General features: G+C 35.4%; 1 protein-coding gene across 6 annotated transcripts in view; it reads left to right on the forward strand.

Annotated features, from left to right (window-relative positions):
* The window catches only part of RIMS2 (regulating synaptic membrane exocytosis 2), a 445,769-nt gene that overhangs the window by 13,040 nt on the left and 416,808 nt on the right, over window positions 1–15,921 (forward strand). The window lies entirely within an intron of this gene.

Consider the following 15,921-nt stretch of genomic DNA (forward strand, 5'->3'; position numbering starts at 1 on the left):
CTGCTTGGTATGTTTGGACATTGTTAGTATCTTTTTAGGGACTGTTTGAACATCTGCATAATAGTTTTTGTAATTACATCACCAAAACCTATTCTACCCTTATTTTCAGTTTAATATAAAGATTTTCTTCAAAAATTTTCTCAGTATGTGAAGCAAAGGAAGGAAAGGAGTTACTGAACTGATGGCCACCAATCCAACTGTTCTTTGCCTTTTAATTAATAATTAACTTTATATTGCTATAATAAATGGAAACTTACAAAATTTATAAAAACTTATATGGAAGTGTGTAACTCACTAGATTCATAACTAAAAATGCTATCACTTCTGGTGTGAAGGAAGTATTCATGCTGCATTGACATGTCCAGGTATTGGGGTGAAGCTGCAGGGGTTGCAGAAGACACCAAGACCTGCCCTCATGTCAGAAAAAACTGGTTTCTGCCAGCTCCAAAATGGATCTGCCACTGGCTATATTGTCCATTAGTGACAGTGCTGGACAGTCATACATTAACTCTGTGGATAATGTGTAAGAGAAGATAAAAACTCCTGTGCAACAGCTGTGAGAGAGAGGGAGTGAGAAAAATATGGAAAAAACAGCCCTGAAGATGCCAAAGTCAGTAAGGAAGGAGGGGAAGAAGTGCCTCCAGGCACCAGAGCAGAGATTGCCCTGCAGCCCATGATGAAGAGCATGGTGAGGCAGATGTGCCCCTGTAGCCTGTGGGGGACCTTGTGCCAGGGCAGGTGGATGCGCCTTGTATGAGGCTGGGACCTCATGGAGAGCCCACTCTGGAACAGGCTCCTGGCAGGGACTGCAGCCCGTGGAGAGAGGCACCAACACTGAAGTGGGTTTTTGGGCAAGACTTCTGATTCTCCAGGGGCCCTATGCTGGAGCAGATGTTCCTGAAGGGCTCTGCCCTGTGAAGAGACCTGGAGCAGTTCTTGAAGAACTGTAGGCTGTGAGAAGGACCATGTTGGAACAGTTCAGTAAGGATTGTATCCCATGGGAAGGGCCTCGTGTTGGAGCAGGGGATGAGTATGAGGAAAAAGGACTCACAGAGATGAAGAGCTCTCAACTGACCATAATGTCCCTGCCCCCTCCACCTGACCTGCTCCAAGCGTGGAGGTAGAAGGTACATAAGTGAAGCTGAACCTGAAAAGAAGGAAGAGGCAGGGGGGAAAAGTGTTTTTAGATTTTTTTTTTTCACTGTCCTACCCTGTTATTAACTGTCAATAACTTGAATTAATCTTCCAAAATTGGAGTCTGGTAACTGGTAAGTGGTCTCTCTGTCCTTATCTTGACCTATGAGCTTTTCCATTATGTTCTCTGCCCTGTCCTGCTGAGGAAGGGGAATGAAAGAATAGCTTGTTGGGTGTCTGGCAGCCATCCAAGGTTAATCCACCACAATATTTATTTAGCAAATTTATTTGCAAAGTCTAATTTGAGCATAGATGATACTACTCTTCCTGGGTCCCTGTGGAATCAATGCCGTATGAAAAAGAGAGGCTTCTCTAGAAGGCAGATCTGAGAGGCTAAATTCAGCTCCAGAGCCCCAGGCAATTCCGTGCTGTCAGTGCAGCACCCGCAGCTCCATTGCCAGCCCAGCTGCTGCTTCCTGCCTCCATGACACCATCATGGCCCTGGTGCAAGTATCTGTTGAGCTGCCTAGTGAAACTATTTCAGGGAGGTTAAACTAATGAAAAAATATTTTCCCCCTTCATCACTTTGGCAGAGCATCTTTTTAAGCTACAGCTCTGATTTACTGTACCGTCCTACAAAATGCTGAGCTAGCACAGTTGAGGGGGTGAGAGAGATTAGCTCCAGTACTTTTGGAGTCTCTGAGAGCAATGGAATTATTCCACCACTATTTCCACAGTCGCCAAAGACTGGTTATGTTGCTGTCATTGAGAAAACCAGTGGACAAACATGTACAAACTAAGTTTTGATTTTGAAGTTGCCGTTTAAGGTCTGTGAATCAATGCCACCAAAATTAGTGTTGAAAAAAATTTTGGTGAAGAAAACAAAATGCTCATAAAATTTTTCTGCTGAATAACTGGAGTTGGAAAGTCATTAGTGTTGTTACTTTAGATAGAACTAGGTTTTGTATCTCCATATTAAACAGCAGGTTTTCTTCTTTAACACTTTTAAAGCTCTGATTTTCACACATAAGTTAGTTCAGCTCATAGGAAAAAGACAAAAAGGTGAGAAAAAATACCTCAGATGACTCAGGTTAAGTGAATGAGCTGTTGCATTTTCTGATGTGATCTGGGACATAAATAATGAAAGATATGTAGCAAAGGCTGTAGTTGTAATTGCTGCATACATGCACACTTGTATTTTCACAGGTGACTGGACAGTCTTTTTGTTGTGTAAAATGGGAGAGCTGCTTCACCCCTAGTATTTCAGATTATGTATGGGAAGATCTGATTATTTAAACTGTGTCATGGCTTTGGCTCTAAGTTTGTTTGCAATTTACTTGAAATATAGGCTACATCAATATTTTTAAAAAGAGGACACAGAAATAGTTTTTGTTCTAGTATAATCTGTTACTGAAACATAATTTTAAATAGAGATCTTGTGGATTACAAAAATTATGATTGACTTTCAATATGCTAGGGTCATGAATTCATTAACTACTGAATGTTTTTAAGATTACATAGAGAAATGCAAAGTGTGAACTTATCATTGCTGTCTATGCCGACACATAAAAAAAAGATAGACCTTACATCAAAGCATTTTTTAAAATAATTGCAGTAAAAGTAATTGATTCTCCTAAGTTGCAGGCTTGCAGACTTACTTGTGCATTTAAGGTGTAGCTTCATTGGCTTAATTGAATTTAAAAAAATGTCTGAGAAATGTAGCAATTAAAAATATTGCCATGCTAGTAGCAATTTTCTGAATGCCTAACTAGCATTCTTATTTTTAAGCAATGCTATATTTAGAAGGACATTTCATTCTTTCAGAAGAGAAATGAATCTATCAGGACTAGGACTATTATGTAGGAATATTAAGTATTCACATATTTTGTACTACTTTGTTGCTAATATTAGCCCAGTATTCATAAGGACCTACATTCTGCTATTGGTTAGAATTTTTTTCTCTTGGATTGCTGGAACTTTCATCTTTGATCTGCATTGTATTGAAAAATAAAACAGCTGTCCCCTTTCTTATGTCTCCCCTCTAGAGTCCTGGTAAAAATTACTACAAAAACAGTATTTTAACATGTTAACATGTGTAATATCCCCAAATGACTGTGATGGTCCTCCTTTCGTGATCAAAGCCTACTCTTCTGGAAGGATTTGCTGCCCCCAAATCTGAATAAATTATACATTTAAAAATGTCATATTCATTCAGAAGCCAGTAATTTTATTACAACTTTGTTTTGAACTTCTTCCTATCAATGTCAGACATACATTTCTGGAGGAGTGAGCTTTTACCTTCTCACAGGTTAATATTTGGACTGTTTCAGTGGCTGGTTAAAAATTTCCAGTGTCTGACTGTACGGTGACTCCATTACTGGTTTGTAGTACTGGTGCCTAGAATGTCTGTGTTAGTGTAAAATGAAATACCAAAAGGTCTTTCCTCCTAATGCTGTATGTAAAGAAGGAGCACTTATATTAGATGTTTCTCTCTCTAGAAAATGAGAATAGGACTTCTATAGATGATAATGAGAGGATTCTGAAAAATGAAAGATGTTGTGAAAGACATGTTCATGTTTAACAAGAATTTTTCTCTACAGAAGAAGTTATATATTTCTTCCAATGCTCCAAATAAGTTTTAATTCAAGTAAATTCTAGTTTAATATTTTTATTTTACTTTCATTTAAGTCATACAAGATAGGATTTCCAAATTTTTTCATTTAAAATCCATTTTGTATGTAAAAGTATTCTGGGAGATGACCATTTAAGTCTGTCAGTTCTTTGTATTTTAATACATTTATTTGAAGTTGTTCACTTTCCCCAACTTATTTTATAGACATATAGTGAAGCTTGTAAAAAAATATTTGGTTTAGACCCTCTCACTGGCAAATAAAACACTTAATGGCTTTCTTGTTTTGCTTTCCTGAAAATTTTGTTTCCATAATGAAACAATAGAGCTGAATTTTGGTTTACCTTGAATTCTTTTATTCTGTTAGAAGTCTGCTAATGTCATTAGATCACTTCTGATTTAATCTTATTGTGAAAGAAAAGAGATTACACCCATCATTTCTCATCATTTATGTCAAAACCTATGAGGGCCATGTGGGAGTGAGAGACTGCAGACCACCTTGCTCCAGCCCTGTAGAATTTAAGCCATGAATTTGTACTTCCTGAACTGTCTTTGCTGCCTGAGGAAGAGTGAAGAGAACAGCAATCTGAAGTGAGGTGTAGTGCCCATCCTGGTGAAATCCTGAAACAAATGAAAACACAATCTGTCACATTGGAATTGTATTCTTTGGTTTAGTAAGATTTTTTGCCTTCTTACATGATAAAAAGGATGCTTATTTTATTTTCATATTCACTGTACAGGCTTCCAAGTTTCCTGTTGGCAGTAAATTAACATTTACTGTTACCATTGCTATAGCAGGAGGTGCATGTAGTGAAAGCATGGATTGTAGATTGACTCCTAATATTTTGCAGATGTCTTTATTTTTATTACACAGTAAGGTGATTCCTGGTAATTTCTGTAAAGATTGATATTATTTTGCCTTCTAAGAAGTGAATAAACATCATATCTAGTGTTCCACAAATGTAGATAAATATATAAAATAAGTGAATATTCATATGATAATATAATTTTATGATGTAAATTTATATATTTATATGTAAATATTTATATGATAAATATAAAATAGATAAAATGAAAATTGAGCCACCTTGTCCAGAAATAACCTAGCAAAAGTAAAATTACAGTTATCCGTTATAACTGTTGAAATTCATACAGCTATCCACTGTACCTGTAAATGGTGAAGAAGTTAGCAAGCCTTGTAGTATCAGCACTCAGTGGTTTTCACTGTTGGCTCTAGAGCATGCTCCTTTATTTTTTTTTAACTTAATTATTTGATTAACTTCATACATCTTTGACTACTCTGCTACCTCTGGATATTTTTGTGTAACATTAATTTGTGCAATACACACAGTATAAAGGTTCAGAATTTAATAAACTGAAATTAGTGTGTGTTTCACAAACATGATAAAGCTTTGGGTTAAAGTTCAAGAATAATCACATGTGTAGCAAGTATTCTGCTTACAGTAATGGAAAGTGAAGGAGCTGAAGGAAATTGCAAATTGATATTTTCACTTATGACATCAGTTTTTATGTAGATATAGCTTTAGGTTTTTTGTTTGTTTACAGTAGATAAAGGGAGGATAGTAGGACTTTCAGTGGTTCTTGTTCTCTCTCTACAGTTAGCTCACCTTTAAGAGCACACACACTATTTGAGTTACATGAATCAATTTTTATACAAACGTTTCTGGAAATAAAAAATATTTGAAGAACATTTCTGATTTAAAGCTAAAAGAAAGTTATTTCAATAATAAAGTGCAAAGTAGAAGTTATGAATGCCCTTGACTATTACTAAAAATCTGAAATATCCTCTGTATGTTTGTACATATAATTTTAATAAAAAACTACTGCTATTTTTGAAAAATAAACAATAGCTACTCAGTATCCTTTGGGGTCTCATTAAGAAAATCTTTCTGATCCAAAGTTTTTTACTTTGCCTTTTAAAATGCCTTAACACTATTTTATCTGTAGTAGACAATATGTAAATATAGCTGTTGTATTGCCTAGAATGATCTTTGTACCTACAGCTTTCTACTGGCTCTTTTTGGTGGAAAATCCCTATATTTCTCTTACCAAAGAAATGGGTGCTAACAAAATTAACTGCTGTCCTGATAAATTCATCCAGTTTTGTCAAGTAAGCATCAAAGTAACAATATCCTAAAAGGACCTATTTATTTAATGTTATTTCTAAGAGCTGGCATCTGATAGTTGAAGCTTTTTTTGTGCTGTCAGCTGCACCATTTCCAACTGAAGTACTGTTTTTAATTTGCTTCTGACAGACAGCCATGCCAGTCAGAATGCATGAGCCTGGTTCCTATCAGTTTCTGTTCATTTGCTTATTCACTTCCTTGCTTTGCTACAACCTACTTGTGCTTTCTCAATCTGTCAAATACACTTAAAGGAAGTTGTAGTCTACATTTCTACCCTAGTTTTGTTTCCCCATGTTTCCTTATTTTAACAATCTATTTTATTCGGTTTTGGTTAGTGCAGTTTGATCTAGGTTCTTTGGAGGGTGGATAGATTGAGTCTAGGTGCTTGTAAGAATGATACCAAAATGCTCAAGGTACAGTGAAATCACCGAATCCTGTTTCTGCTTGTACTGAAGAGGAATGCAAAGTTTTTTTCAGGACTGCTACTTTCCATCTCTAGCTGTTATGTGGGTGTTTCCTGGACAAAAGTGGAGAGGGAATTGACCTTAACATTTGTTAGCAAGTTTTGTAATTGTCTACACTTTCACGAAGAAGGAGGTGATTAGAAACAAGAACAAATCTGACTTAGATTATCCTTTTGCACTCCCAAAATACATTTTTACCGCCTTGAACAAATGTTGCCCCTGAAGCAGCACAAGTAGGTTTTGTTCCTTTCTCTGGGCTTTTGGTAAAAATAGAGCAAAAGCACATCATCCACGAGACTCATATCTTAGTGTGCTCATCTTTGTCTCTCTGCTTCTTTTATTTTCTGTCCTTGAGGAAGGATGTTATTATTGCAAAAGTTTTCACCGGGAAGTCTAGTGGTTGAAAATGAAGTTGAAAAACTTGTGTTTCAGGTAGAATATTATTCTCTACTGAGTACTGAGAATCCAAGAGCTTCTCAGAACACATTTCCCAGTACCTGCAGCATGGTACATCTTCCATGTTCTCTGGATTCAGATATGCAACTCAACTTTGAGGTATTACTCCATAATAGCACAAAATTAAAGTGTCTATCAAGTGTCTCCACACTTCCTGTGTCTTGGTTTCCACGCTAAGGAAGCCTCTTGTGACAGTTATAGTATACTATAAAAAATAGCTGATCACAGAGGTGAGGATATCTGAGTCCTGATGCATCACAAAGCATTTGTTTAGGTTTACCTGTGGTCCCCTCCTAAATTCTATTACCTGCAGGGTGCATGGCATTGTAGTATCTACTACCCATGTAATATAGCAGTATCTATTGCAGCAAAACCTGTAGCTTGCCCTGCAGTCATGTTTTTAACTGTAGTGTGTGGTGACGTGGTTCTCTCAGGTTGTTCTTGTTTCTTGTTGGACATGGAGGTTGCTGAATTTTATACAAGTTATGTTTTCTAATATTTTTTAGGAAAAGTTGAAATACTCTACATAGAAAATGATTAAGGCATGAAAAAAAGTGACATTGTTCTCATTTGAAAACAGAAAGTTCAGCCTCCTGGATACTTAAGGTTTTAAAAACACTATTTTGCCATTAGGACAACTGTGCCACCAGGAGAAATGAGGAATCCAGTATAACTCTATGATAGTGCACTTGATAATCATTTCACTCTTAATAATCTAATCTGTCCATTGTAATGAAGCAATCAGCTTACTCTGCCCCTAACTGTAATCTAAGAGCAAATAATGACATTTATTCTTGTTTCAACAGTTTTGCTGTTGAATGCTATTAGGTGGGGTTTATTTGACCTGTCCTTTCAGGCCTTTTACATTGCAGGAAAAAAATGTTTTTATATGTCAGGAAATCTGTTGCAAGGACATTTATGATAGATGAATTTAGCTTGCTGTCATAAATTTTCTTGGTTCAGAAATAAAGGTAGTATACCATTTGAGGAAATAAAATGGAAAAAAAATAAAGAAAAAAAGGGCAAGGAAAGGAGAAACCACAGCTGCTATTAATTCCTCAGGTTTCATTTGAAGTGATTAAAGAAGTGATCTGTGACAAAGTATTAGTCTTTCTTGATCTCATCAGTGAGGCTCAGAAGCTTCCATGTATTATTCAATTTCTTTTATGGTCTAACACTCAATTTCAATATATATTATTTTTCTAAGTCTGTCTGGTTAAAATAGGAACAAAAATTCCTAGTATACTTTTTAAATGGGATAAACACAAGATTTTATTTGATTAGTAATATTTAAGGATTAAGTAGGTGCGTATGTCTATTTTGACTTTACAAGAATTTGGTAGCACTTATTTTCTTTCTCATGTTAATTTTTTTCTTTCCCCTGCTGTGCTTATTGCTTGTAAGAGTTTTTTATGATAGAGGTAGGTTTTGTCTAGTGCAGCTCTTTCTCCACTCCTAAAATGACAAGGAATTCAGCATCAGATATGGCATTTGGGAGATGTCAGGAGAAGGAAGGCAGGAGGAGAAGTGTTTGGGTTTTGTTCACTGCAACCACTGAAAGGCAGTTTCAGGTAAAAAGTGATATTAGGAAGTTTTTAAGAGGAGAAAGTACCTTTCTTTTGTGTAGAGTTTTCAGGGTTTTATTTATCTTCAAATTCTACCGACAGATTTTTCTACTGCAGTGTATTGTGCATGTTCTTCTAAGCTCATTGGGATCTTTTCAGATCCTCAGTAAGGTCTTGATGTACTTAAGGCTTCATTACACCTTCTCAAATTTTTTTGGGAGTTTGCATGTTCATTGAGGTAACGAAAGATTATTTTCAATTTTTTCCAGGTTTTTTTTTGACAGAACTTTTCATGTGATGCTAAAAGCCAGACAGGTTTTGATATCTGGATTCTGATGGAAGAAACCTGAATTTCTGCCAGGTTTCTTTCCCCAGCTCTTTGGCAGCCTCACTGGCAGGCTGGTGGGAAGCCATATTCTGCATCCTTTGACTTGTTCAGTCCCTGGTTCTTCATCAACAGAGACAGCTGGAGCTTCCAGGACCCTTAATTCTGGGCAGCATGTCAGGCATCTTTTTGCAAAACCCAAACTCCCAATTAAAGTGGGTGAAAAAAAGTAATTCCAGTTTGTGAAAAAATTCTAAATATGTGGTCTTCATTCTCCCATAAAACAGAATCACTGCTAGGCTTGCAGCTTGTATATTCCTTTCCTTATGTGAATTTTGAATGCTCTCCTCACTGGATTTTTTGGTATCTCAAATGAATGTAATGCCTTTCTCTCATTTACCTTTCTCTCTTCTGTCGGTGGCAGAACAATGTTTATGGTTAAAGAGTACTTTCACTAATGAAATATTGAAATTATAAGAATGTATGATCTGACATGTTTTTCAGGTAAGACGAAAATTTCAGCCCAATTAGTCTGTACAGTGATTCTTATAGTGCATGTTCAGTGATTCTAGTCTAGACAGAGATTCTTATTAAGTTTGACTGCCTCTCTCTTTACTGGGGACTGAAGTCTCTGAAATAACCACTGAAACTGCATAAACCAAGTTTTCATCCTGAATAGGCATAAAATGTTAAATTGATTTTGTTCCAATATTTGATTAAAATGAACTAATGCTTAATTCTCAGATTAATCTGGCAGCATAGTGGGCTAAACCTCTGCTATGAAAACTTGGATATTTCCTATACCATATAATATTTAAATATACTTTTCTGTGTATTCAACACATACAACAAAACATACTTCTAATTATTGTTATCACTGAACAAGTAGCCTTCTGTTGTCTGATTTAGAACAAGAAACTTCTTTAACTCCTCAGAAAACTAAATTAGTACCATCCTTACAGAATGGTAGATAAAAAATTTAATTGCCTGCCTTTCCTTATTTTCCTTGTCTAATTTATATTGTTAGCATTTGGGGGCAGCTCACAGGAGTTTTTATTATTTTAGATGTTCCTGGCTACTCTGGGTTGTGCTAAATTTGTGGTAGCCATTTGCCTTTAAGGTTTTTTTTTTAAACATAACTGTGATTGGCATTCCCCAAAGGATCTAATCTTAAATAAGCCTCTGCTTTCATTAATTTTTGGGCAATCTGGAAAAGGTCTCATGCTGAAAACATACAAAGAGATAAGAATAAAAATTTATAAATGTAATAGGAGAATAATAAAATTAACACAAATTTCAACTTTAAATTTATTTGAAGCGTGAATCCATGTTAATCAGTGTTTTAAAATATAATTGAGGCAAACTGCTAAGTCAGACACATGGTGGATTTTTTTTTATTTTTCCATTTATCAGATATTCAAAGACATTAAGATAAAAAGTATGTAGTTTCACAGTTTCACCTGTTTTTTAGGGTGATTTTTGTTTCCTTTCTTTTTTTTTTTTAGTTTAGGGGTTTTTCTTTTGTTTGTTTGTTCACTAAAAAAGGTTGGGGCCAGAGAATAACACCCTTCTGTTTCCTGGTTTTTCCTCTACCATCTGAATTTCATGTTGGGTTATTCTCCCAGGACTACTTTACTGGAGCAGCTCCACACACTCAGACAGCTGCCCTTTTAGTCAGGGGTCAATCTCTGAAAAAAGAATAGGTAGCTGCATAAGAAGAGGTAAAAGAATAAGAGAATAGGAGGAAGATCTCTGAAGTATTCACAGATAAACAGTTTGGAGAAAAATGAAAATTCTTCTGTACTGTCTTTGAAATTTTTTCTAAATGATGAAGAGCAAGTGTTCTAGTCAGAAAAATGCTTTGGAAGATGCTGAGGGTGTGGTCTTTCATCAATAGGAAAAGAATAAATTACAGTCTACTAACTCTTTCCATTGAGGAAATTATCACAACATCCTAAAAAACTGGAAGATTTTATTTTCATATTTTTTTCCCGAGTTTATTTAACATTCCAAGTGAGAAATCTTGAAGCTTGAATTGTGGGTGAAGTGCTCATCTACACTTGGAAGAATATAACTAATTCCCTCTGTTTTTCACCATTCTTGCTTTAAGCCTGAGTGACTTTACTGCACGTTTTTCCAGAATTGTGTTTATTCCTTGTTGCAGGCTACATATGCAAATCTGTGTGAAAGGTTGGAGTGCTGTGATGCTGTTAACAGACTGTTTCATACATATAGAAGCAATTTTCTTGAAAAAAAAGTGGATTTTATTCTGAAATCCTTGAAACTGAGGAGGAATTTTTTATTATCTTGGAATTAGTTTGGGGAGTGGTGATCAGTTTGGATGTTCTGAAAATTTTTGTCATTAATCTCTTTACCTGATACCCATAGCAGACTGAAAACATACAAAGAAATTTTGGATCAAACTGGACTTTTCGCCTTTCAGCCTGGCACTTAACTCACATCTGGAATTCCTTGCTCATTCTAAATAAGAGTTGGATTTTCTGGGAAGGGTTGTGTCCTGATGGTGTCTTCTGTGATAGAAAGTTTGTCAAGAAGATTTTCAGGGCTTCTCTCTAGACAACAATGTAGTGATGGAACTGAAATCATGTTTTTAGTCTCCTTCAGAATTTTTGGTTATTTAAATTCCTCCTTTTTCTTCAGTTTCAATTATAACATGGCATGCCAACCAAAAAGTCTGAAGGAGTAAATGTCAGAAGATTAGGCTGAACAAAGAGACATTTTGAGCATTCTGAACAAGTAAAAAATTAGAAACTTCCTTTGTCTTTTTTGTTGCAATGAGGCGGGAGATTGTGTTGAGGTGGGGGTTGTCCCTCTTCTCCCAGGCAACTAGGGATAGGACAAGGGAAAATGGCCTCAAGTTGCACCAGGGGAGGTTCAGTTTGGATATTATCATGATGTGGTTTTGTGGGTATGGTGGTATTCATATTCAGTCTAAGGTATTCAGTCTAAGGTTGAACTTGATGATCTTGGAGGTCTTTTACAATTTTAATGATTCTGTGATTCCACTGTTTTGGAAAGGAGGTGGTTTTCCTCCAGGTACAAGTTAGAAGATAACCGAAGAGCAGTGGAAAATCTCTGGCTTTTCACCAAAAACCTTTGCAGAGTCTAGTCTCTGCCCATTTCCAGGAAGAGAATGAAGAAATTGAGGATATCCAATCATTATGAAGTGTTAGCATAATAAAATTTTATAGGCTTACTTTTTGAGAACATCTATTGAAATCAGGATTTCTATTTAATGTTCATCTGGTGTCTTCTATTTTGTCTACAGAACATTTAGAAAAAAGGCAACCCAAAAGGTTATGGTCATAACCACCTACAAGGAATATTTTGTACTATGTTATGCACAAATATTTTAAAGAACTTTGCAGAAGATAGATTTTTAGAGAGATGGTTGGTTTTGGATTGTTTTGTTTTGTTGTGTTTCAAAGTGGCGTAGATCAGAAAGTCTGTTGGTAATATGGCCATGTAAAATCACCAAGCATGTTTTATAGTTTTTTTTTTTATTACTTGCTATAGCTATGCCTATATTTAGCCCATTTTCACCTGTTTGCTTTTTGTTACAGTATTGATCCAAAGCTCAGCTGGCATACTATTGCCAGTCATGTTTGAATGACTCTGTGGGTCTTTCCTAAATGCTATTTTGCTACTTCTGGGATCCCTATGGACCTAGCTTCACTTGTAAGTTCTAGCCTTGACAGATTGGGTGTGTTGTTTTACGTCTGTCTGATTACAGAAACAGAAAAGCCTTTCTGTTTGCCAAATGCACAATGTGGGAGTTGGGATTGCTTTCATAGGCTTGTAATACCTGTAAAAAACAAAGCTATTAATTTTTCCTCAGTTGCTAAAATAACTATAAATTTAAAATTGTCAATTAATGAGGCTCCTGTGTCTCAGGAACATCAGGAACTTCAGTTTCTACTTTTTATAAGTAAGTATTTTCCAATCTAAAGGTATAAGATGATAGAGAAAGCAGTCATGTTTGCTAGTAGGCGCTCCCAAGACAGCTGTCACAGCAAGGAATTTGGTTTAATATTGCCAGAACTGTGTTAGAAAACATATGTGAAAAGGGATATAGTAAAATCAGAGACTGAAGAATCTAAGGGGAAAGCTATAGGCCATTGTTTTGAGGAACATGACACCAGAGAAATGTTATGGCATCTCTCAAACTTTGTAGGATATGCTATGGTAAAGGGCATAGAAGAAACTAACGTGGGTGAGATTAAAAAAACTAATTTATGGGGCAAAATAGTCACAGATGTGTAAATGCATGCTGAGAAAAAGTTTGCTAATTCCAGACTACTATTTTCACTTCCTACAGTGCTTTACAATTTGGCACTACAACTGAAGGGGTTTCTAACCGAATTATGTTTGGTAATGCCTATCAACAGATCTCTTTTCTGGGCACGAGTCATGTAGTTTGTAATATCATTTGGTTACAGGTCTGTAACAGTAGGCCTGTTGTTCCCCTGGTTGGAGAGAAATAGAATTAAAGATAAAGTGAAACCTCTTGATTGAAGCAGAATATAGATATCTGTTTATGATTTTTGAAACACATAGTGTATTCATAGTGGGATGCTATTTGCTATGGAATGATATTTTATTCAAGAGAAATGTTATAGAATATAACAGATGAATTGGGGAAGAAAGTGGGGTTTTGCAGAAGAATCAGATATGACTTTGTTTTGGCTTGAGGCCAAAGGCGGCTTTCAGTAATTCAATAAATGATACAGTCATGTGCACCAAGATAAACAACCTTCAACACGAGGGATGTCATGTAGTGCATGCTTAGACTTTTAATATTTTCACCTCAAATAGGGGTGAAGAAATAAGTAGAATTTGTCAATTTCTGCATGAATATGAGGTGCTAAGTTAGCCATTCTCTTGAGAGAATAATGGATGGGCAATAGGAAAATGAGGTTCGTACAGATGTGATTTACTATGTAGATAAATATCCGAAGTCCTGTGCTAAGTAATTATTGATCATTCATTAATAAATATGCTGGGAAAGAAATAGTGCACTGTGCCTTTCTCTGTTTTCTGATGTACATTTTGCAAAGATCAGAGACATTAGGAGTTGAAATAGTAAGAGAAACCCCAATTTCCCTGATTTGTAATAACCTGATGTAGTAAGAACCTACAGCGTAATTCAGGAACAAATCTTTAAATATTAGAGGAGATCTGTCTTTTCCCCCCTCTCTCCATAGAATAGGAATAAAAATATTTTTCAATGTTTTTCTAGTTTTTCTGTAAGACTTGGAATGAAATATCATTTAGTCCATCTTGACTGTAAATGAAGCTGATCTACACTGGTGTTACAGTCAATTACAGAGTGGAGAATGATCTGGATTGCCCTGTGGATTGTAAATCTCATTGAATTTTTGTGATAAATGCCTTGTTTTGCCTCACCTTCTCAGTAATGCAAAAGACAGACAAAATAATTTTATTTGTGAATGAGAGACTAAAAGATTAATATGTACAATGACAGACTAAATGATTAAAATGTACAAACTACCAAACTGGTCCCCTGCACTCATATACAGGCTAATATCTTTGACAGGGGCCAGGCATAAATACATAAGAAAGAATATATCACCAGGCAGTTTTATAGCCTTTTTTGCTCTATATGAAAACAAATTTGCCTTGACCAAATTCATTGTGTTTAAAAAGAATTTTCTACGTGTCCCCTGAATTGTTTGATTTTACAGTTTAGATATTTTCAGTTTATCTCAGTATGATCTTGGGTTCTTAAAAGTACCACACATAGATTTTTCCAATGTGGAAATAATTCTCTGCTTCTGATCACCCTTACTGTCCTTCTTGTAAGTTTTTTTAAATACATTTTTTTCTTTCTGAGGGGTGGTAACTAGATCTGAAGGGTTAAAGATATGAGAATATCACATATTTATCAAGTAATATAGTAGTATATTGTTTTTCATAATAAACTCCAAAGTTATTGCTTTTGCTTTTCTTGATTACTACTAGAAACTGATTTTTTTCCTGAAATATAATAGCTAATTTATCAGAGAGCTTTACATCTGCTGCTAGGTTTATTTTTGTCACGTGCATTACTTTTTTATGTACCCACAGTGACTGTTATCTAGCATTTAGTTACAAGATTACAGCAAGTCTGTACCATTGGCGAATTCTTTCACCAAAATTTGTATTTTCATATTTGCCTTGTGTTTGGATCACAATATTCAGGCTTTGAGAACTGCCCTCTTGAAATGAGAATGCACTAGATATGGAATTAAATACATATATTTAATTTAAAACTTTGTAATGCTCCCAATGAAGGTTTTCTCAGATTTTTCGTGTCCTACGTACAGTCTGGATGAGAAATTCCTGTAATTTGATAATTTTATTAAATTGATAAGATCAGAAGTAGATTTGAATACAAATATTACTCACTTGCCTTCTAATGCTCCAGTTACTGAACATAAATCTTTTTGTACCTCAGAACTACAAGACATTATTGTTAGTGTTAGGCTTTAATAGTTATATATGCAATGTAAGGGAAATTCTGAAAAATATGGTCTAAACATAAACATGACATTATGCAGTAAAATTTATCTCTTTTTTCTCTTTAGAATTTATGTAAAGTATTTGGTTTGCCTTAAAAAGAGCAAAGCTCTACTAAGTGGAACAATTTAGAGAAAATAGACATATGTGTATATGGTCATAGTACAAGATTTATTTACTTAGCTGGAATTCCTGTTAAAATGATATATGTGACTGTAATTTAGATAACAGAACAGATGGAGTGCTGTTCTTTTCAGGTTAAGGTTTTAAAATTTATTTATTTAATATCCATTTTCATCTCTGGGTTTTCAAGGATTTTTTCTTTTAATTGGTTGGTTGGTTTTTTTTGGTAACATTTAGAAAATTTGGCATTACACTGCTTTCTAATAGTTTTGGGAAGATTATAATGTACTTGCTGTTCTGCATTTACACTGCATTCTGTGAGTGCTGTGCTTGCAAAATGTACAAGGCTCCTACAACCAGAGGATTCCACATAACACAGAAATACCTATTGAAGACTACTCCCTATGTCTCACCAGTATGTTTAAATATCCAAGGGACCTTTATTGCTGACTCTTGAAAATGTAGATTTTTTTGGGGGGTGGGTGGGTGGGGGCATGTGTACTTAAAAATATCTGGAAGTGTTTGAGGAAAAAGAGAG

This window comes from Camarhynchus parvulus, chromosome 2, assembly GCF_901933205.1.
Source record: "Camarhynchus parvulus chromosome 2, STF_HiC, whole genome shotgun sequence".
Classification (NCBI taxonomy): Eukaryota; Metazoa; Chordata; class Aves; order Passeriformes; family Thraupidae; genus Camarhynchus; species Camarhynchus parvulus.